Genomic DNA, 22,057 nt, shown 5'->3' on the forward strand with positions numbered 1-22,057 from the left:
TAAAACTTGTAACAAACCAGGAAGAAAGGAAAATTGCTTATCTGATATATGATTATTTAATCTAAAAGTCTACAAGAAATAGCAGTGAAATGTTAAAAGAGCCAACATACACATTACAATTGGGGATGTGGCAAGGATTCCCTGTGTCAATCTGTTTACCAATATACCAGAGGTCCTAGCCATTACAACAAGGCAGGGAAAAAGTGGTATAAGGACAGGAAAGGAAGAAATAAAACTATCATTATTCATAGATGAGATTGTGTATGTAGAACGTTCAAAACAGTCTATAAGAAAGCTATTGAAATTATTGAAATTAGTAACTATCAACGTCACTGAATATAAGATCAAATAGTTATTATGTTTCTGAACTTTGTATAAATAGAATTCTACAGTATGCACTTGTTTTTATATCTAGCTTCCTTCACATCTCATTATTTTTATGAGGCTAATCCAAGTGGTTGCATAGAGGTCCATTGTGTGAATATACAATAAGTTATTTATTCATTCTATACTTGAACATTTGGGTTTTTCCAGTTCTTGGCTATTATGAATAATGCTGTTAAGAACATTCTTGTACATATGTTTAGTGCATTCATTTTCACATTTTTATTGTATATAATTAAGAGAAAACTTCCTTGATCATAGGCTATTCATTTTAGTATAACAAATCTTCTCAAGTGGTTGTATAAATTTAAATTCCCACTAGCTATTCATAAGAGTCCCAGTCACTTTACATCCTTGCCAATACTTGTTATTATCTGCTTTTTTTCACTTTAGCCTTTCAGGTGAATGTGTCTTTCTCAATATGTTTCTAATTTGTGATTCTCTGGTGACTGATGATGCTCAGAAGCTTTTCATATTTCATTGACTACTGGGATATCCTATCTTACAAAGTATCAGGTAGAGTATTTTACCAGTTTGTTTATTGGATTATCTGTCATTATTGATTTGTAGTTATTTAGATGTTCTTGTTACACCAACTTTGTTGATCGTAGTATTTATAAACATCTTATCTCAGCCTGCAGCTGGCTTTTTCAATTTCTTTTTTTGTTTTTGGCTTTTTCACATTCTTAATGATGCTTTTGATTAATACAACTTCTTGATTTTAATGTCCAATTTTATAGCATCTTCTTTAAGTATTTTTGTGTCTTGTGTAAGAAATAATTGCATGAAGTCAGTGAGGTATTTGCCTATATTTTTTCTTAGATGCTTTATTGTTTTACTTTTCAGATTTAGATCCACAGTCCATATGGAATTTCTTTGTTTTTAATATAGAGGTAAGATTTCCTTTTTTTCTATTTGTAGCTCAATAGACTATAAATCCAGCACCATTTATTGTCAAGGTCATCTCTCTCTGTTGCACTGCAGTGGCATTTTTGACATAAGTCAATTAACCATATATGTGTGGATGGAACTCTCTATTTTCCCCATTGTTCTAATGTTCTAATTGTGTGTATTGATTGGTCATATATTTTGTCTGATTTCTCTAGGCATTTGACATAGTTATGGTATTGTGCATGCTATCGTTCAAATATTTTATGCTTGTTTCTGACATATACAAATATAATTATTTGATCTTATATTCAGTGCCCTTGATAATTCGCTTATTAATCTCAATAGCTTTTTTATAGACTCTTTTGGACCTTGTACATACACAGTCTCATCTATTAATAAGGACAGTTTTATTTCTTCCTTTTCCATCTGTATACCACTTTTTCCCTGCCATGTTATACTGGCTAGGACCTCTGGTAGATTAGTAAATAGATTGATACAGGGCATATGTGTCTCACCCTCAATTGTGATGTGTACAGGAGATCTTTTAACATTTCACTTCTAAACATAATGTTGCCTGTAGGCTTGTAGTTTAATTAATCATGTATCAGGTCACACAATTTTCCTTTTTGTCTAAATTGTTAAAAATTTATCTTTTTTATTAATTTTGAAGGGGTATTAGATTTTATAAATTGCTTTTTCTCCATCTACTGAGGTAAAATATAAATATCTCCCTGATTCTATTAATATGAATTACATTCATTGATTTTAAACTGTTAATCCACCCTTGCGTTTTGGAAATAAACCTAACCTTTCTAGGATATACATATATAATTTTAATATACCACCATATTTTATTTGATGATATATTAGGATATTTCATTATTTATTCTTTTGAAAGCTTCAAAAATTTAACAACACAAAAATTTATGTCAATAAGTAACAGATCTACATTGTCAATTTTAATGACTCAATGCTTTCTCATAATTATGTAGCATAATTTAAATTCATAATTGAATAGTGGTTTTCAAAATTTTTTTGCTCTCATAAACAGCACTTTACTGTACACCATTGTGCATACATATTTAACTTGTACTTATGTTCCAAATACTAATTAATACTATCTTTTTGATATATATGTACCGTAATAAATACTGATTGTTCAAGAATTAGAAACCCAGATTTTCTGGTTGCTTTCTATGTTTGCTGAGTAGTAGAAGCTCCCTAATGTATAATTATTGAGGTTGCTACTATTAGCTCTGACTGAAGATTGATACCTATTCAAAGGAAAATAGGACCGGGGAAGTCAAATATCTAAATACTTTAGTGCTAAAATGGAAAATAACATGGTAAAGTGCTTTGTGAAACAGTGGAATTCGGTCTCAGGAAAACTTAGACAATGACAAGAACGGGGAATGAAATAAGAAATACCTGTTCACATATCAATTACCAGCTGTGTAATCTTAGGCAAAATTAGTTTTTGCTGTAACCCTGTTTCTTCACCAATACAATAGAAATATATGAATATTAGAGGATTGTTAAGAGGTTAAAATGAGCAGCTCCTACTACTGCATCTTTTACAGAGTTAGCATTTAATTAGTGGTAATTTACTTCAGTTTCTTATTAGTAAAGAGGCTGTTTTTAAAAAGAAAGTCTAGAAAGAATTTGCTAGTTTTTCATTAAAGAGGCTCAGAAAGAAATTTCTTCTTTTCTATGTCAGAATCTTCCCTTTAACCTTAATACATAAAAAAAGTAGAATGCTTTCTATACTTGAAAACTGCCTAGGGGAAAAAGATCTACATTATTAATGAGATCATTTATTTTCCATGGTCATCAAAATACCAATGTAAATATCTTCTCTGTGTGACTTTTTACCTTGTCATCCAAGGCTAAAAAGCTAGGTTGAAGTCCCGATTTAGGGATGACTAATTAGAATCAGATTGAGTATTTCTTAGTTACGAAATAATTGAGTCACACTCTCAGTCTATACCTTTTGATCTGAGGGTGGTGACATAAAATTAGCAGAAAGTACTTGGGATATGATGCATTCATTAATTATTTAAACTTACTGACACTTATGCCAGAGATACCTAATTTTAATGAGACTCATACATCTGTAAGGCAAAATCCAGCAGGCTAATCTTTTTGCATTTCCACTCCTGTTCATAGTTCCATCTTCTGGAGCTCCAAGAGTTAATGTAAACGTTATTTACATGACAATTCTTTAACTATTTAAAGTCAATGCTCGTTTCTCAGTGCATTTTTACATAAGGATTGTTATGTAAATCCAGTTTACAATAAAATAAAACAGTTTTAAAAGTTCAGGTTGAATTCATTTTTAAGAAAGTAACATATGGGCTGGGCGTGATGGCTTATGCCTGTAATCCCAGCACTTTGGGAGGCTGAGGCGGGAGGATCATGATGTCAAGAGATCGAGACCATCATGGCCAACATGGTGAAACTCCATCTCTAAAAATACAGAAATTAGCTGGGTATGGTGGTGTGTGCCTGTAGTCCCAGCTACTTGGGAGGCTGAGGCTGGAGAATCGCTTGAAACCAGGAGGCAGAGGTTGCAGTGAGCCAGGATTGCACCACTGCACTCCAGCCTGGTGACAGAGTGAAACTTCATCTCAAAAAAAAGAAAATAATGCATGATGTCGGCTTCTATAGGATGAGACCATTTACATATTTATCAAACAACCCAAATCAATATTTCCTTAAAATAAGTGGTCAGTTAAAAAAGTGATGAATTTGACCCTTTGATAATATATTAAGGTATAACACCAACAATGGAAAATCTGGATAATTTTTAAATTTCTCAATAAATGTTGAGTTATCAGAATGTTAAACTGATGACTTAAGAATGGTAAAGAAGAGGTTATAAATGCCCTTTTTGAATTTTTCAAAAATCTTGCTAAAGAGTAAAGGACAGTTCTGGTCTGCAGGAAAACTGCTCAAGTATGATTGCTGTTAGGAATTACTCTCCTAGAAGCCAAAAAAATTAGGAAAATTAGGGTTCTAACAGACCTTTAAAATTAATAGTTCAACCCTTGTATTAGTCTGTTTTCATGATGCTAATAAAGATATACCTGAGACTGGGCAATTTACAAAAGAAAGAAGTTTCTTGGACTTAAACTTTCACATTGCTGGGGAGGCCTCACAATCATGATGGAAAGTGAAAGACATGTCTCACATGGGGGAAGACAAGAGAAGAGAGCTTGTGCAGGCATACTTCCATTTTTAAAGCCATCAAGTCTCATGAGGCTTATTCACTATCATGAGAACAGAATGGGAAAAACCCACTCCCATGATTCAACTAACTCCTACCAGGTTCCTTCCACAACACATGGAAATTGTGGGAGTTATGATTCAAGATTAGATTTTGGTGGGGACACAGCAAAACCATATCATTCTGCCCCGGCCCCTCCCAAATCTCATGTCCTCACGTTTCAAAACTAATCCCCAACAGTTCCCCAACAGTTCATTTCAGCATCAACTCAAAAGTTCACAGTTCAAAGTCTCATCTGAGACAAGGCAAGTCCCTTTCCACTATGAGCCTGTAAAACTGTAAAATCAAAAGCTGGGATGCAGGGCACTAAGTCCCTAGGCTGCACACAGCACAGGGACCCTGGGGCCAGAACAGGAAATCATTTTTTCCTCCTAGGCCTCTGGGTCTGTGATGGCATGGGCTGCATGGAAGGTCTCTGACATGCCCTGGAGACATTTTCCCCACTGTCTTGGAGATTAACATTTGGCTCCTCATTACTTATGCAAATTTCTGCAGCCTGCTTGACTTTCTCCTTAGAAAATGAGTTTTTCTTTTCTATTGCATCATCAAGCTGCAAAATATCAAAACTTTTATGCTGTGTGTTTCTTTTAAAACTGAATGCTTTTAACAGTGCCAAAGTCACCTCTTGAATGCTTTTCTGCTTAGAAACTTTTTCTTCCAGATACCCTAAATCTTCTCCCTCAAGTTCAAAGTTCCACAAATCTTTAAGGCAGAGCCAAAATGTCGCCAATCTCTTTGTTAAAACATAGCAAGAGTCACCTTTATTCCAGTTCCCAACAAGTTCCTCATCTCCATCTGAGACCACCTCAGCCTGGATTTCGTTTTCCATATCATTATTGGCATTTTTGCCAAAGCCATTCAGCAAGTCTCTAGGAAGTTCCAGACTTTCCCATATTTTTCTGTCTTCTGAGCCCTCCAAATTGTTCCAATCTCTACCAATTACCCAGTTCCAAAGTCAATTCCACATTTTTGGGTATCTTTACAGCAGCATCCCACTCTACTGGTACTAATTTACTGTATTAGTTCTCATGCTGCTAATAAAGACATACCCAAGACTGGGTAATTTATAAAGGAAAAAATTTTAATGGACTCACAGTTCCACATGGCTAGTGAGGCCTCTCAATCATGGCAGAAGGCAAAGGAGAAGCAAAGCCATGTCTTACATGGCAGCAGGCAAGAGAGAATGAGGGCCAAGTGGAAGGGGGAATCTCTTTTGAAACCATCAGATCTCATGAGATGTATTCACTGCCATGAGAAGAGCATAATGGAAACTGCCCCCATGATTCAGTTATCTCCCACTGGGTCCCTCCCATAACGTAGGATTTATCGGTGCTACAATTCAAGGTGAGATTTGTGTGGTGACACAGCCAAACCATATGAAGGCTATTATGATAATTTAGCCAATAGCTGGTGGACCAGGAAGGTAACAGTGGAGACAGTGAGAAGTAATCAGAATCTGGATAAATCTTAAGGAAAATGTCAATGTGATTTCTAAGGTATTAGTTGTGAAATAAAGTGAAATAAATGAGCCAAAGCTTAAAGACTAGAAAGATGAAGCTCCCCAATAATTGAGATGGCAAAACCTGTGGGAGTAGTGGGGCTATGAGAGGCAAGGTAGAGGAACAGGAATTTCGTTTTTGATGTGTTGACTTTGAGATGCCTATTATACATCTAAGTGGAGGCTTTGAGTAGGCATTGTACATTTGACTTTGGAGCTCTGTGGAGAATTCTGGGATAAAAACATAAATTTAGAAGTTGTCAACATTTCATCAACATATACAGAAAATTTAAAGCTGTGATACAGGATTAGGTCAACAGGAGAGTGAGAACAGAGATCAGAGATATGAGGACTGAGATATTGAGAAATATGGTATCCCTTCAATGTTGACAGGTAGGATAGATGAGGAGCCAGCAAAAGAAATGAATGTGGAGGAACCTATTATGTAGAAATAAAACCAGGAGAGGGTGGTGTTATAGAATCCAAGGGAATATAGTGCACCGAGGAAAAAGGAGTGATCAATTTGGCAAATGCTGCCGAGGGCTGAGAATGAATCAATGGACTTTGCACTGTGGAATCAACTAGACTAATTTCAGTTTATAGTAGCAACAAAGCCTGATGAGTTAGTTTATAAGAGTATGAATTAGAAAACATGGAAATAGTAAATATGGGCAATCCTTTCTAGGGCTAGAACTGAAGTAGTCACAGATATAGTAATCCCAAGGTAGGTAGCTGCAGAAGTTTCAGGGATTCAGTTTACAGATAACATTGTCAGATAAAATTTCAAGTAAATTCTTGTTAGTATAAATATTTTGAATAGAATATTGGGGACATATTTACATTAGAAATTAGTTTTATTTATATTAAGTTCACATTTAACAGGGCATCCTGTGTTCTAACTGACAATTCTAGTTACAGACAAGTTCTAACAGGACTGATGTGAAGTTAAAATTTCCAATACTTCCAAGTCTGCTCAGAAATTTCTGAAAATACTCCCAGCTTCCTAGAAACTTATAAAAATGTTTTGCAGAGAACAAGACAACTAGTGAAATAATGCAAAGGGCTGGAGCATGTGACTCTGAGGCACAGATAAAACTGATTAATATTCTCTCTTCACCTGGGCCTCTTTGAATAAAAAGGTAAAGCAACTTACGCAGCCTGAGGCTACTCTTTGGCAACAAGTTTATATATACTCAGTCATTCAGGCTCAGACAACCTCCAGGAATCTAGAAGTGGAAAGAAAAGCTGGTTTTTCCTATGCAAAGTCATTCACCAAAATGGAGAGTAGTGGGTTATACAGTTGGGTGAGAGAACATTTTCTTTCTATGAAATATGACTAAATACAATTTAGATAAATAAAGGAATAGGACAAATGAGTGAATTATTTCAATGTGACACAGTATGTATAACAGTCCGTATAACAAAATTACCTTGAACAGTTACCATGTGTTGGGCCTTATGCTAAGCTGAGAAACATGCAACACTAAATAAGACAGGAATGTTTGATTATATTTTAAAGATCGATAACATGCTGAATATACTTTATAATTGAATATTGTTACATTTCAATACTGCTGAGAGTAAGTTTTTACAGTTCTCATCACAAAACCGATAAAGTTCATGCCCTCAAAGCCCCCTACAAAATTGTAAGGCAGCAGACAATAGAATAATCATAATAATTTTCATTATTTCTTTGCCCTCGTCTCCTATCATTAATCCCCTTGAGGACCCTAATACAGTCCACTGGAATGTCCTGCTCCACTTCTGGATCTTTGTGTGTACTTGCTGTTCCCTTTGCCTATAATATTCATTCTTCAGATATCACTATGGCTCAGTGCCCCACCTCCTTTAAGACTTTGTTCAAATATCACCTTATCAGAGAGGGTATGATCATCTGATATAAAATAACCTCTATCACTTTCTAACCCTGTACTCTGCTTTATTTTTCTCCACATCACTCTACTTTCTAAAATTCTATATATTTGCTGTTTAATTGGTTATTACCTGTCTCATCCAACTAAAATTCCAACTACATAAAGCAGATATTTGGTCTGTTTTATTACTGCATCACTTGCACCAATAATAGTGCCTAGCTCAAAGTAGGGTCTCAAATATTTGTTGAATCAATAACACTGCTATGTTTTTCCAGGACATGTGCTAGGCAATTTAGATATGTTAACTGATTTAAGTTTATTCTCACTGCAATCCTATAAAATAGGTAGCTTTCATCTCATTTTCTAGATAAGGAAACAAACCCAGAAGTTAACTGAGTATGGTAGGCAGACTAATGCTACCTTCCCAAAAATATCCATCCACATTTTAACCTTGGGTACCTCTGAATGTGATACCTTACATTGCAAAGGGCTGTTAAGGATTACAGACAGGATTAAGGCTGCCAGTCCTAGATTATCTAAATGGGCCTAATGTAATCACAAGCTAAATGTTCATCAATGGATAAATGGATGAAAAAATTGTGGTACATGTACACAATAGAATACTATACAGCTTTAACAAAGAAGGAAATTCTCTCATTTCTGACATTTCTGACAACATTCCCTGGAGGACATAATGCTGAGTGAAATAGCCAGGTACAGAAAGACAAATACTGCATAATCTCATTTATATGCAGAATCTAAAAAAGTCAAACAATGCAGAGAGTAGAACGATAGTTACCATGGGTTTGGGGGAGTGGGGCAGGGAAGAAATGGCTAGAGTTAATCGGAGAGTACAAATAATAATTGTTTTAAAAAGTGGAAGAGAAAGGCAGAGAAAAAGGTCAGAGTGGTACAATGTGAGAAAATAAGAAACTCCAAGCCAAGAAAAATGGACAGTCTCTAGGAAGGGAACATGTACTTCTGCAGAGCATACAAAAAGGAATGCAGACTGCTGACACCTTGATTTTAGCCCAGTGAGACTCATGTCAGACTTCTGACCTCCAGACTGTCAGACTATAAATTAGTGTTATTTTTAAGCCAGTAAATTTGTAGCAATGTGTTATTATAGCAGTAAAAAACAAATACACTGAGTTATATAAGATCAGCTAGTTTGTCATAAAGACACATTTTAAACAAAGTTCTATCTGATTCTTATACATTCTGCACTGTCTCAGACAGGCACAAATGCTATGGGAGGTCACAGTAAAGAGAGATCATTTATAACTGGGAAATGAGAGAAGACTTCATGACAAAATTAGAATTTGAAGTGAGCCTTGAGGAATTCGTATGGCTTCAAATAGTGAATGTATCAAAACAGCCTAATGTTGTCCCTCAATCAAAAAAGAATACAAAAGCTGTGGTATATTCACACAATTGAATACTACTCAGAAATAAAATAATCAACTGCTGTATGTACAATAACAAAGATAAATCTAAGCATTTTACTGAAAGAGATTAAACAAAGAATAGCACACATTATATGGTTAAAATTTTATGAAGTATAAGAACAGGCAAAACCTTTATTGTTAGAAGTCCAAAAGTGGTTTCTGGGAGGGAGGAAAACTAATTGGAAAAGGGTACAAGTGAATTTTCTGCAGTGATAAAATGGTCTTATTGTGTGTGGTGGTTATATGGATGTATATAATTTTTAAAATTTGTCAAACTGAACACTTAAAATGTTTTCACTTTACTCTTTTAAATATACCTCAAAAAATGGTGACTGTGGCCACAGAGGGTATCTGTCAAAGAGAAAGCATAAGCAAGTGTAGAGAAACAAGACATATAGGCCAAATGCAGAAAAAAAATAGTGCAGTTAGCTTAGAGAAGTCCTCAAGCCCAGCTGCGCATTGGAATCACCTGGAAAGTATTTAAAACTACTGGCGCCAATGCCAATCCAGAGATTCCAATTTATTTGGTTTGTGGTGAACCCCAAGTATTGATATTTATAAGATCCGCATTGGCTCTTATATAATGTCAGATTTGAAAACCAGGAGCTGATAGTATAGACAATGTAAAATAGACAAATTGTGAACGTCCTGGAACACGTAAGGAGTTTTAGTTTACTTAGATAGGAATGCAAATACATGAAAGGATTTTAAACAGGACAGGTGAAATAATCAGAGCTAAGCTTTATAAAGATTCACCTCACACCTATGTCCCTGGGCAAGTAGACCTAGAGGTGGAGAGGCACATTAGGAGGCTGGCCCAAAGGAAGTCAAAAGGAGGAGAGACTTTTTTGGATAAAGAAGGTGAAGTTGAAGAGGATAGGTTTGTTTAGATTTAACTTGTTTGTGTTTGTAGTATCTATGGTATATGTAGGAAGAAATGTTTACTAGATAATGGAATACATGGAGCTAGAGCTCAAAAGATAGATCTGGGATAGAGACATAGAGGTTAGACTCACTCAGATCAGTGACATTAATTAATAACTGTGAAAGTGTAAGAAGAGAAAAGGACCAAAGACTAAGCCCTCAGGAATGCCCACATCAGGGGACTTACTAGATAGCATCAAATAAAAAGCAAATACAACAGTGAAATTGATTACTAGATAAGCCTGGTGAATTTGAAATTAGGAAATCGTTGACGAAGCTGCTTCATTAGAATGGGTAGAGTAGAATTAAGATTAGAAGAAGTTAAGGAGTAAATGGACTACTAGAAAGTAGAATAAATATTAACCCAAAAGTTCAGTTTCCTCATCTGTAAAATGGGACAAAAACACTGCACTCTACAGGAGGTGTTGGTAAGGCTGAAATGAAGCAATGTTTAAAGTACTTTAACTCAGCATCAGGAGCTCTTATCAGAAATTATTGTTGTTATTGGCATTGTTGTATAAGAAGATGGGCGGTAGCTTCAGGGACCAGTAATGCCATATGAGCATTTTGTTTTGCTTCATCTGATGTTGTTTTAGGATAAGCAGTCACTGATTAGAACTATACATAAAGAAGACACCAATACGATGAAGAAATCGAACATTCCAGAGAGGAGGGAGCATGATCCTACAGGAAGTAAGAGTGAATAAAGCCACAGAGAAACAAACGTTGGAAAGAAAGGGGCTCATTTTTCTTTTGAGCTGGGTGGGAAAGAGGATATTTAAAGACCTAAAATAGTTGCTAATAGAAGATATATAAAGAAGCAATAGGAGCATGAAAGAGATATACTGAAGAATTTTACATCAGATTGCCTCAATCTTTTGCAAAAAATAGGAGATATGGTCATCAAATATGAGTGAGGATAGTGGAGTGATAGTGGGTTTTGTTTTCAATGAAAAAGCTTACAATAAATCCTGAGGATGCAACAAAACATTAGTTAAGAGACAACTGAATGGTATTGAGGACCCAGCGGAGGGCAGTATAAATTTTCATTAAATTGTGATAGCGTAATCTTTAAACAATCTTGGAATCCTGGAGTGAGAACAGAGTAAGATGATGGTTACCTAGGTTTGGAGCTCAGCAAAGGAGTGTGGGATAAATGCAAAAGGGTAAGAAGAAAATTATAGGGATTAGCAAAGCACTTTAAAATGGTTCCCTATGGAAAGAAGTTAAGCCAATCAGGGTGAAGTATTGGATAAATAGAGAAGATTAAAGGAATCATAAACCACAATGAAGACTAAAGAAATATGCAAATTCAATTGATTCAGCAGGTGAGAAGAAATGAGCATAGGGAAAAAAATCACTGTGAGTTCAGATTCCAGTGATCTCTATGAAATTCAAAATCTGAAAATTTTCTTACTCTATTTTACCTTATGAGACTTCAGGTAATGATTAAATGAATGTGACCCCAGCCACATTTATTTTCTTTCAGGTTCTTAAATATGTGATGCGCCCTCTCACCACAGGACCTTTCCATATGCTGTCTCCTCTGCCTCATTCAGTGTCACCCTCCCTCACCTAGTTAACTCATACCTTTCCTCCAGTTATTATTTTTTTATATACTTTAAGTTTTGGGGTACATGTGTGTGCAGATTGTGCAGGATTGTTACATAGGTATACACATGCCATGATGGTTTGCTGCATCCATCCCCCTGTCATCTACATTAGGTATTTCTCCTAATGTTATCCCTTCCCAATCACCCCACCCCCTGCTCTCCCTCCCCAGCTCCCCCACCCCAAAACAGGCCCTGGTGTGTGATGTTCCCCTCCATCTGTCCATGTGTTTTCATTGTTCAACATCCACTTATGAGGGAGAACATGCGGTGTTTGGTTTTCTGTTCTTGTGTTAGTTTGCTTAGAATGATGGTTTCGAGCTTCATCCATGTCCCTGCAAAGGTCATGAACTCGCCTTTTTTATGGCTGCATAGTATTCCAGGGTGTATATGTGCAACATTTTCTTTATCCAGTCTATCATTGATGGGCATGTGGGTTGGTTCCAAGTCTTTGCTATTGTGAACAGTGTGACAATGAACATACGTGTGCCTGTGTCTTTATAACAGAATGATTTATAATCCTTTGGGTATATACCCAGTAGTGGGATTGCTGGGCCAAGTGGAATTTCTATTCCTAGATCCTTGAGGAATCACCACACTGTCTTCCACAATGGTTGAACTAATTTACACTCCCACCAACGGTGTAAAAGCATTCCTATTTCTCCACATCCTCTCCAGCATCTGTAGTCTCCAGATTTCTTAATGATTGCCATTCTAACTGGCATGAGATGGTATCTCAATATGGTTTTGATTTGCATGTCTCTAATGACCAGTGATGAGCATTTTTTCATATATTTATTGGCTGCATAAATGTCTTCTTTTGAGAAGTGTCTGTTCATATCCTTCGCCCACTTTTGAATGGGTTTGTTTGTTTTTTTCTTGTAAATCTGTTTTAGTTCTTTGTAGATTCTGGATATCAGCCCTTTGTCAGATGTGTAGATTGCAAAAATTTTTTCCCATTCTGTTGGTTGCTGGATCATTCGAATGATGGTTTAATTTGCCATACAGAAGCTCTGAAGTTTTTAATTAGACCCCATTTGTCTATCTTGGCTTTTGTTGCCAATGCTTTTGGTGTTTTAGTCATGAAGTCCTTGCCTATGCCTGTGTCCTGGATGGTTTTGCCTAGGTTTTCTTCTACTGTTTTTATGGTGTTAGGTCTTATGTTTAGATTTTTAATCCATCTGGAGTTAATTTTAGTGAAAGGTGACAGGAGGGGATCCAGTTTCTGCTTTCTGCACATGGCTAGCCAGTTTTCCCAACACCATTTACTAAACAGGGAGTCTTTTCCCAATTGCTTGTTTTAGTCAGGTTTTCAAAGATCAGATGGTTGTAGATGTGTGGGGTTGCTTCTGAGGCCTCTGTTCTGTTCCATTTGTCTATGTCTCTGCTTTGATACCTGTACCATGCTGTTTTGATTACTGTAGCCTTGTAGTATAGTTTGCAGTCTGGCAGCATGATGCCTCCGACTTTGTTCTTTTTGCTTAGGATTGTCTTGGTTATGCAGGCTCTCTTTTGGCTTCATATGAAGTTAAAAGTGGTTTTTTCCAGTTCTGTGAAGAAGGTCACTGGTAGCTTCATGGGGATAGCATTGAATCTATAAATTACTTTGGGCAGTATGGCCATTTTCACTATATTCATTCTTCCTAACCATGAGCATGGAATGTTTTTCCACTTGTTTGTGTCCTCTCTTATTTCCTTGAGCAGTGGTTTGTAGCTCTCCTTGAAGAGGTCCTTTATATCCTTTGTTAGTTGTATTCTTAGGTATTTTATTCTCTTTTGTAGCAATTGTGAATGGGAGTTTGCTCTTGATTTGGCTGTCTGTATGTCTGTTATTTGTACATAGGAATGCTTATGATTTCTGCACATTGATTTTGTATCCTGAGCCTTTGCTGAAGTTACTTATCAGTTTCAGCAGATTTTCGGCTGAGACGATGGGGTCTTCTAAGTATACAATCATATCATCTGCAAATAGAGACAATTTGACTCCCTCCTTTCTGAACTGAATACCCTTTATTTCTTTTAATTGCCTCATTGCTCTGGCTAGAAATTTCAATACTATATTGCATAGGAGTGGTGAGAGAGGGCATCCTTGTCTATTGCCTGATTTCAAAGGGAATGCTTCCAGCTTTTGCTCATTCAGTATGATATTGGCTGTTGGTTTGTCGTAAATAGCTTTTATTATTTTGTGATATGTTCCATTGATACCTAGTTTATTGAGAGTTCTTAGCATGAAGGGCTGTGGAATTTTGTCGAAGGCCTTCTCTGCATCTATTGAGATAATCCTGTGGTTTTTGTCTTTGGTTCTGTTTATGTGATGAATTAGGTTTACAGACTTGCATATGTTGAACCAGCCTTGCATCCCCGGGATAAAGCCTACTTGATTGTGATGAATAAGCTTTTTGATGTGCTGTTGCAGTCAGTTTGCCAGTATTTTATTGAAGATTTTTGCATTGATGTTCCATGGATATTGGCCTGAAGTTTTCTTTTTTAGTTGAGTCTCTGCCAGGTTTTGGTATTAGGATGATGTTGATCTCATAAAATGAGTTATGGAGGATTCCCTCTTTTCGTATTGTTCGGAATAGTTTCAGAAGGAGTGGAACCAGCTCCTGTTTGTATGTCTGGTAGAATTCGGCTGTGAACCTATCTGGACCTGGACTTTTTTTGGTTGGTAGGCTATTGATTGCTGCCTCAACTTCAGCCCTTGCTATTGGTCTATTCGGGGTTTCAACTTCTTCCTGGTTTAGTTTTGGGAGTGTGCAACTGTCCAGGAATTTATCCATTTCTTCCAGATTTACTGGTTTGTGTGCATAGAGTTGTTTGTAATAATATCTGATGGTAGTTTTTATTTCTGTGGAATTGGTGGTGATATCTCCTTTATCATTTTTTATTGCATCTATTTGATTCTTCTCTCTTGTTTATTTTAATCTGACTAGTGGTCTATTTTGTTGATCTTTTCAAAAAACCAGCTCCTGGATTTATTGATTTTTTGAAGGGTTTTTTGTGTCTCTATCTCCTTCAGCTCTGCTCTGATCTTAATTATTTCTTGTCTTCTGCTAGCTTTTGAGTTTTTTTGATCCTGATTTTCTAGCTCTTTCAATTTTGATGATAGGGTGTCAATTTTAGATCTTTCCTTTTTTCTCTTGTGGGCATTTATTGGTATAAATTTCCCTTTAGACACTGGTTTAAATGTGTCCCAGAGATTGTGTCTTCATTCTCTTTGGTTTCAAGGAACATCTTAATTTCTGCCTTCATTTCATTGTTAATCCAGTAGACACTCGGATGCAACTTGTTCAGTTTCCAAGTAGTTGTGAGGATTTGAGTGACGTTCTTAATCCTGAGTTCTAATTTGATTGTGCTCTGGTCTGATAGACTGTTCATTATGATTTCTGTTCTTTTGCATTTGCTAAGGAGTGATTTGCTTCCAATTATGTGGTCAATTTTAGAGTAAGTGCAATGTGGTGCTGAGAAGAATGTATATTCTGTGGATTTGGGGTGGAGCATGCTGTAGATGTCTATTTGGTCTCCTTGGTCCCGCTCTCCATTCAAGTCCTGCATGTCCTTGTTAATTTTCTGTCTCATTGATCTGTCTAATATTGACAGTGGAGTGTTGAAGTCTCCCAGTATTATTGTGTGGGAGTCTAAATCTCCTTTTCAGATGTTAAGAACTTGCTTTATGTATCTGGGTGCTCCTGTGTTGGGTGCAAATATATGTAGGATAGTTAGCTCTTCTTGTTGGATTGATCCTTTTACCATTATGTAATGCCCTTCTTTGTCTCTTTTGATCTTTGTTGGTTTTTAGTCTCTTTAATCAGAGACTAGGATTGCAACCCCTACTTTTTTTTTGTTCTCCATTTGCTTGGTAAATCCTCTTCCATCCCTTTATTTTGAGTCTATATGTGTCTTTGCACATGAGGTCGGTTTCCTGAATGCAGCACACTGATGAGTCTTGACTTTTTATCCAGTTTGCCAGTCTGTGTCTTTTGACTGGGGCACTTAGGCCATTTACATTCGATGTTAATATTGTTATGTGTGAATTGGATCCTGCCATTTTTTTACTGGCTGGTTTTCTTGCCCGTTAGTTGACTTGGTTTCTTCATTGTATTATTGGTCTTTGCCATTTGGTGTGCTTTTGCAGTGGCTGGTACTTGTTCCTTTCCATGTTTAGTGTTTCTTTCAGGAGCTCTTGTAAGGCAGGTCTGGTGGTGATGAAATCTCTCAGTAATTGCTTGTCTGTAAAGGATTTTATTTCTCCTTCACTTATGAAGCTTAGTTTGGCTGGATATGAGATTCTAAGTTGAAAGTTCTTTTCTTTTAGGATGTTGAATATTGGCCCCCACTCTCTTCTGGCTTGTAGGGTTTCTGCTGAGAGATCTGCCGTGAGTCTGATGGGCTTCCCTTTGTAGGTAACCCGACCTTTCTCTCTGGCTGCCCTTAGCATTTTCTCCTTCATTCCAACCCTGGTGAATCTGACAATTATGTGCCTTTGAGTTGCTCTTCTTGAGGAATATCTTTGTGGTGTTCTCTGTATTTCTTGGATTTGAATGTTGGACTGCCTTGCTAGGCTGGGGAAGTTCTCCTGGATAATATCCTGAGGAGTGTTTTTCAGCTTGGATTCATTCTCCTCATCACATTCAGGTACACCGATCAAGCGTAGATTAGGTCTTTTCACATAATCCCATATTTCTTGGAGGCTTTGTTTATTTCTTTTCACTCTTTTTTCTCTTGTCTTGCCTTCTCTTTTTATTTCATTGAGTTGATCTTCAATCTCTAATATCCTTTCTTCTGCTTGATCAATTCGACTATTAAAACTTGTGTTTGCTTCATGTAGTTCTCGGGCTGTGTTTTTCAGCTCCATCAAGTCATTTATGTTCTTCTCTAAGCTGGTTATTCTAGTTAGCATTTTGTCTAACCTTTCTTCAAGGTCTTTAGTTTCTTTGCATTGGGTTAGAACGCGTTCCTTTCGCTTAGAGAAGTTTGTTATTACCCACCTTCTGAAGGCTGTTTCCGTCAATTCGTTGAACTCTTTCTCTGTCAGGTTTTATTCCCATGTTGGTGAGGAGTTGTGATCCCTTGAAGGAGAAGTGGTGTTCTAGTCTTTAACGGTTTCATTCTTTTTGTGCTCCATTTTTCTCATCATCATGGATTTATCTAACTCTGATCTCAGGATGCTGCTTGATGAGGTCGCTTGTCTGCCTGTCAAGGTGCTACTGGGTTTCCAGGGGCTCCTTCAGGTTGCTCCATAGGCTTACTGTGTGTTTTTGTTTACACTGGGAGGTTAGGCCCACCTCTTTAATGGTGAGTGCCCCTCCTTCTGCTGACCTGGAAGTGCTGCTGGGTTGTCAAGGACACCGTCCTATTGCCATATAGGCTTCCTGTGTTTTTTGTTAAAACCTGAAGACTAGGCCTGCCTCTTCAATGGGGGGTTGCCCCTTTCCTCCACAGAGCTGGCTCATTCAGGGTTCAGCTCAGATTGAGGCACTGGCTGTGAAACCAGCTAGAGTTAGTGCTTCAGCCCGCTGGGGTTTGTTGGGGAGGGGAGACAGACAGCTGCAGCGTCTGTCTCCCCGCTTTCAGCTACCTCTCTCTCCAGTCATGGGGTAGGGGCTCACCCAGCTGCCCCATCTGTCTTCCTGCTTTCAGCTCTCTCTCTCTCTCTTCAGGCAGTGGGGAGGGGGTGATAGCTAGGTCTGCAGACTCTCCCAGCAGCTTATGGGCTTATGCGTTTGCTTAGATCTGTGCAACAATCCGAGGCACTGGCCTGGATTATTGTTCAACTCTGTGCTTGACCGGCAAAGATCCCCTGTTCTGTGGATTGCTGAGGCTTTGGTAGAAGCGCCGTATCTGGACCGGGGTGCCAGAGGGGAGCACCCAACTCACTGGTCAGATGAACTTTCTGGGTAAACCAGCACCCCTCCCTGCCTCACTCTGCCCTGTCTGGGCTTTGCTCACTGTCAGACCAGACCCATTGAAATGAATCTGATACCTCAGTTGGAGCTAGGAGATCTCTCATTTTCTGCATCTCTCTCACTGGGTGTTACGTACAGGAGTTGTCTCTATTCAGCCATCTTGTCTCCGGGTCCAGCTTTGTTTTTTTTGTTTAGAATTGTCCTGTCTATGTAGGCTCTCTTTTGGTTCCATTTGAAGTGTTTTTTTCCAGTTCTGTGAAGAAGGTCAATGGTAACTTGATGGACATAGCATTGAATCTATGAATTACTTTGGGCAGTATGGCCATTTTCACAATATTGATTCTTCCTAACCATGAGCATGGAGTGTTTTTCCATCTGTTTGTGTCCTCTCTTATGTCCTTGAGCAGTGGTTTGTAGTTCTCCTTGAAGAAGTCCTTCATGTCCCTTGTTAGTTGTATGCCTAGGTATTTTATTCCCTTTGTAGCAATTGTGAATGACAAATTGCTCATGATTTGGCTCTCTGTTAGTCTGTTATTGGTGTATAGCAATGCTTGTGATTTCTGCACATTGATTTTATATCCTGAGACTTTGCTGAAGTTGCTTATCATCTTAAGGAGATTTTGGGCTGAGAGGATAGGGTCTTCTAAATATACAATCATGTCATCTGCTGTTGGAGACAGGGTCTCACTCTGTTACCCCAGGCTAGAGAACAGTGACACAATCATGTCTCACTGCAGCCTCGACTTCTTGGGCTTAAGCAATACTCACCTCAACTTCCCATATAGTGGGAACACCAATGTGAGCCCCTATCCTGGGTAATTATTTTTTTTCAGTAGAGACAGTGTCTCTCTACATTGTTAATGCTGATCTCAAACTCCTGGGCTCAAGTCAGCCGTCTGCCTCAGACTCCCAGAATGCTGGGATTACAGATGTGAGCCACAAGCCTATAAATGGGCTTAAGAATAATAATTCTTAAGATAAGGCACCTGGCCTCTTCTTTTCTTTCTGGATTTAGATGTGACTTCCCTCAACAAGCCTTTTTGGACCCCTCAGACAAAGATACATTTTCTTGGTGCTATGTAGCTCTCTTCCAAGGACTTATTACAGTTGCAATTCTATATCCATTTCTCTGATTATTTCATTACTATCTTGCACTAGTAAGCATTCAATGGACACTTAGTGAATTGATGTGGTATTTGAAAAAATATGAACTGTAAAAAATCAATTTGCCTGAGGGTTTTTTAAGCAATATCTACAAAATACTTTCTTATATAATGGAGAATTGTATTGGTCAAATTATTTCCCTAGTACTCCTTTTTGATAAATTCTTCAGAGTTTATGATGCATATATTTAAATGTATTTCCTCTTTGTGGGCAAAATTGAGGTTTGGCAACATCAGTATTATCATTTGTTGACTGTGCCTTACAGAAACCCAAAGGGTAGAAAGGTGAGTAAACAAGCGGTGTAACAACACCATTTTAGTCCAAATCCGAGCCATGATCTTAAAACAATGAGATATATTCTTAAGTGGTTTTTAATCTCATCCACAAACAATTACCATAAGAGTTATGCCCATAATTAAACATTCCCATGAAGCTGTTTCAGTTCCTGTTTCATCGTCCTTTAAAAAATTATATTTCTTTAATGTCACATTTAGTATACTTACCTGTTTCCTTTGGATCTTGGGAGCTAAATGAATGGTGAATATTAGCATGCATGGCAGTTCTCTATATTTTGTTGATGTATTTGGAAAACTATAGTAGTTCCTGTATTATTACCACTATTATTATTCTTAAGCCCTGTATTTCCCAAGCTACTCTAGCCAAGGGATAATGACATATTACAATGACAGCCACAAAGCATGGTTCTGCCTCTACCTACTCTGTAGAAATTCCAGCCTCCTTCAGACATCTTCCAAATAGCTCTGGGGTCTACAAGGAGAATTTCCCATGTGTTCTATAACTACGCTGTGGCATTCTCCATCCCTCTTTCCCCAACCATCTTTCTACTCCTGTCTCTTTGACGAGGTATCCTATAAACACTAATGCCAGAAAGTCACAAGACCAGCAAAGGGGCAATTGATGCTGATTCCTGCCAGAAGCACTGCTTCAGGTTCCAGTGTTTACCCATATTAGCATCAAGTCTGCCACTGTTCATTTTGGAGGGAGCTAATATCTGCAACAAGGGCACTGGCTTCATCTGTTGCTACTGAAACCACTGGCACAGTCTACTGCCTTCTACTATCTCTGTAGGAGCACCTGGGAGCACTGCTGCTGATGTAAAGCATTCTCATCCACTTAAGAGATTGTAATGAAACAGCCCTTTTAGCTTTTGCTCAGTATCATTACAGTGCCTCAGGCTAAGACTCAGGCAAGATTTCCGGATGGACTGGGCCAGAGGACAACACAAATTATAACACATATTCTACATTCAGAAAACCCTCTCCACTCTCACCATAGCCAATTATTCTTTTAACCAAGCAAGTATGTATCTCACTTGTTTTCAGTTAAAGTGCATTCTATCCCAGAGTTCCTTTGAAACCAGCCTGTAGATAGGCACTTTCCACAAGGCTTGGGAATCTGCCCTGATGTGCATGAATTCTCAGAATAAAAAGTAGGCTTAAGTAAGTATTCCTGCTACATATCTAGAATCACAGTAGCATCGAAATGTTATTTGGGACATGTGGAAGAAGAAGGAAAGGAGTTCGATTATCTGTTTATAATTAACTACATAAACTTTTAACATAAAACTACAGTTTGAGGATGAGGATGTTAATATAAACAGCTCACCTAAGCATTATTAGGCTCTGGGGCCAAAGATATAATTGGTAGATTATTTATAGGTGATGAAATTGAGGCAACAAAACAAATTAAAATATATTATAAAAATCCATTAAAACTATCCTTCACTTATTCTAACTCAGCTTTTATCTATTTAATAATATTCATTGTAAAGGAATATAAGTAATTTACATTTAATTTGTTATATTGAATAACCCTTGTAATGAGTATGCTTACATAAAATCTACAGATACTAATAGTAGTTAATATTTATCTGACACATACTATTTGCCAAGCACTATAATGTATTTGTGGATTATTTTATTTCATTCTCACAAATCTTCTAGATAGCTTCTATGATCAGCTCCACGTTACAGATGAGGAAACTGAGGCTTAGAAAAAAGTAAATGATCTTCACAGAGACACAAAGCTGGTAAACAAAGAAATGAAGAATGAAACTCAGACAGTTCTTACTGTCTATCCTTGTAATAACCTCCTCTTAAAATTACTGGACACTACTGCAGCCCGAGCTAAAGGAGCAGAAATGATGAGCTCATTCTAATGAGCCTGCCTGGTTGATTTCGAGACATCCACTGGCCTACTATGGTAGATTATCTTGTTATAGATTCATGTACAGTACAGGGGACAACCAGAGGGCATCTGAAAATTGCCAAGACAACTAGAAGTTGAGGGACCAAAACCTCAGAAAATAGAAGCACAGAGAGGTAAACTAACACACTACAAGTGGCTTTTTCCTCTGGGACATTTGCCTATTATACTGTAGGGTGAGAGACTGGCAAGCGAGGCAGAGGACTCTGAATAGGAGAGAGAGAAGCAACAGAGTTTTTGGAAACTCACAAGACTAGCAGAAAAATAAATGAAGTTTGTGCTCACTTTGGCAGCACATATACTGAAATTAAAATGATACAGAGAAGAAGAGCATGGCCTCTGTGCAAGGATGACACACAAATTTGTGAGCGTTCCATATTTTTTAATGAAATACCATCTTACGACAGTCAGAATGACGTTTATTAAAAAGTAAAAAAACAACAAATGCTGTGTTAAGGCTGTGGAGAAATAGGAATATTTTTACACTGTTGGTGGGAAGATAAATTAGTTCAACCATTGTGGAACACACTGTGGTGATTCTTCAAGGACCTAGAACCAGAAATACCATTTGACCCAGCAATCCCATTACTGGGTATATATCCAAAGGAATATAAATTATTCTACTATAAAGATACATGCACATGTATGTTTATTGCAACGCTATTTACAATAACAAAGACATGTGAACAAACTAAATGCCCATCAATAATAGACTGGATAAAGAAAATGTGTTACATATACACCATGAAATACTATGTAGCAATAAAAAAGAATGAGATCATGTCCTTTGCAGGAACATGGAAGAAGCTGGAAACCATCATCCTCAGCAAACTAACACAGGAACAG

The 22,057-nt window shown here is 37.4% G+C and overlaps 1 non-coding gene across 1 annotated transcript; it reads left to right on the top strand.

Annotated features, from left to right (window-relative positions):
* Positions 1 to 21,488: 21,488 nt before the first annotated feature.
* Positions 21,489 to 21,595, top strand: LOC135269249 (U6 spliceosomal RNA). The gene has a single exon (XR_010337578.1). It is a non-coding gene; the product is annotated as a U6 spliceosomal RNA (small nuclear RNA).
* Positions 21,596 to 22,057: the final 462 nt, after the last annotated feature.

Source organism: Aotus nancymaae, unplaced genomic scaffold, assembly GCF_030222135.1.
Source record: "Aotus nancymaae isolate 86718 unplaced genomic scaffold, 86718_ANA_hifiasm-v0.15.2.pri h1tg000004l, whole genome shotgun sequence".
NCBI lineage: Eukaryota > Metazoa > Chordata > Mammalia > Primates > Aotidae > Aotus > Aotus nancymaae.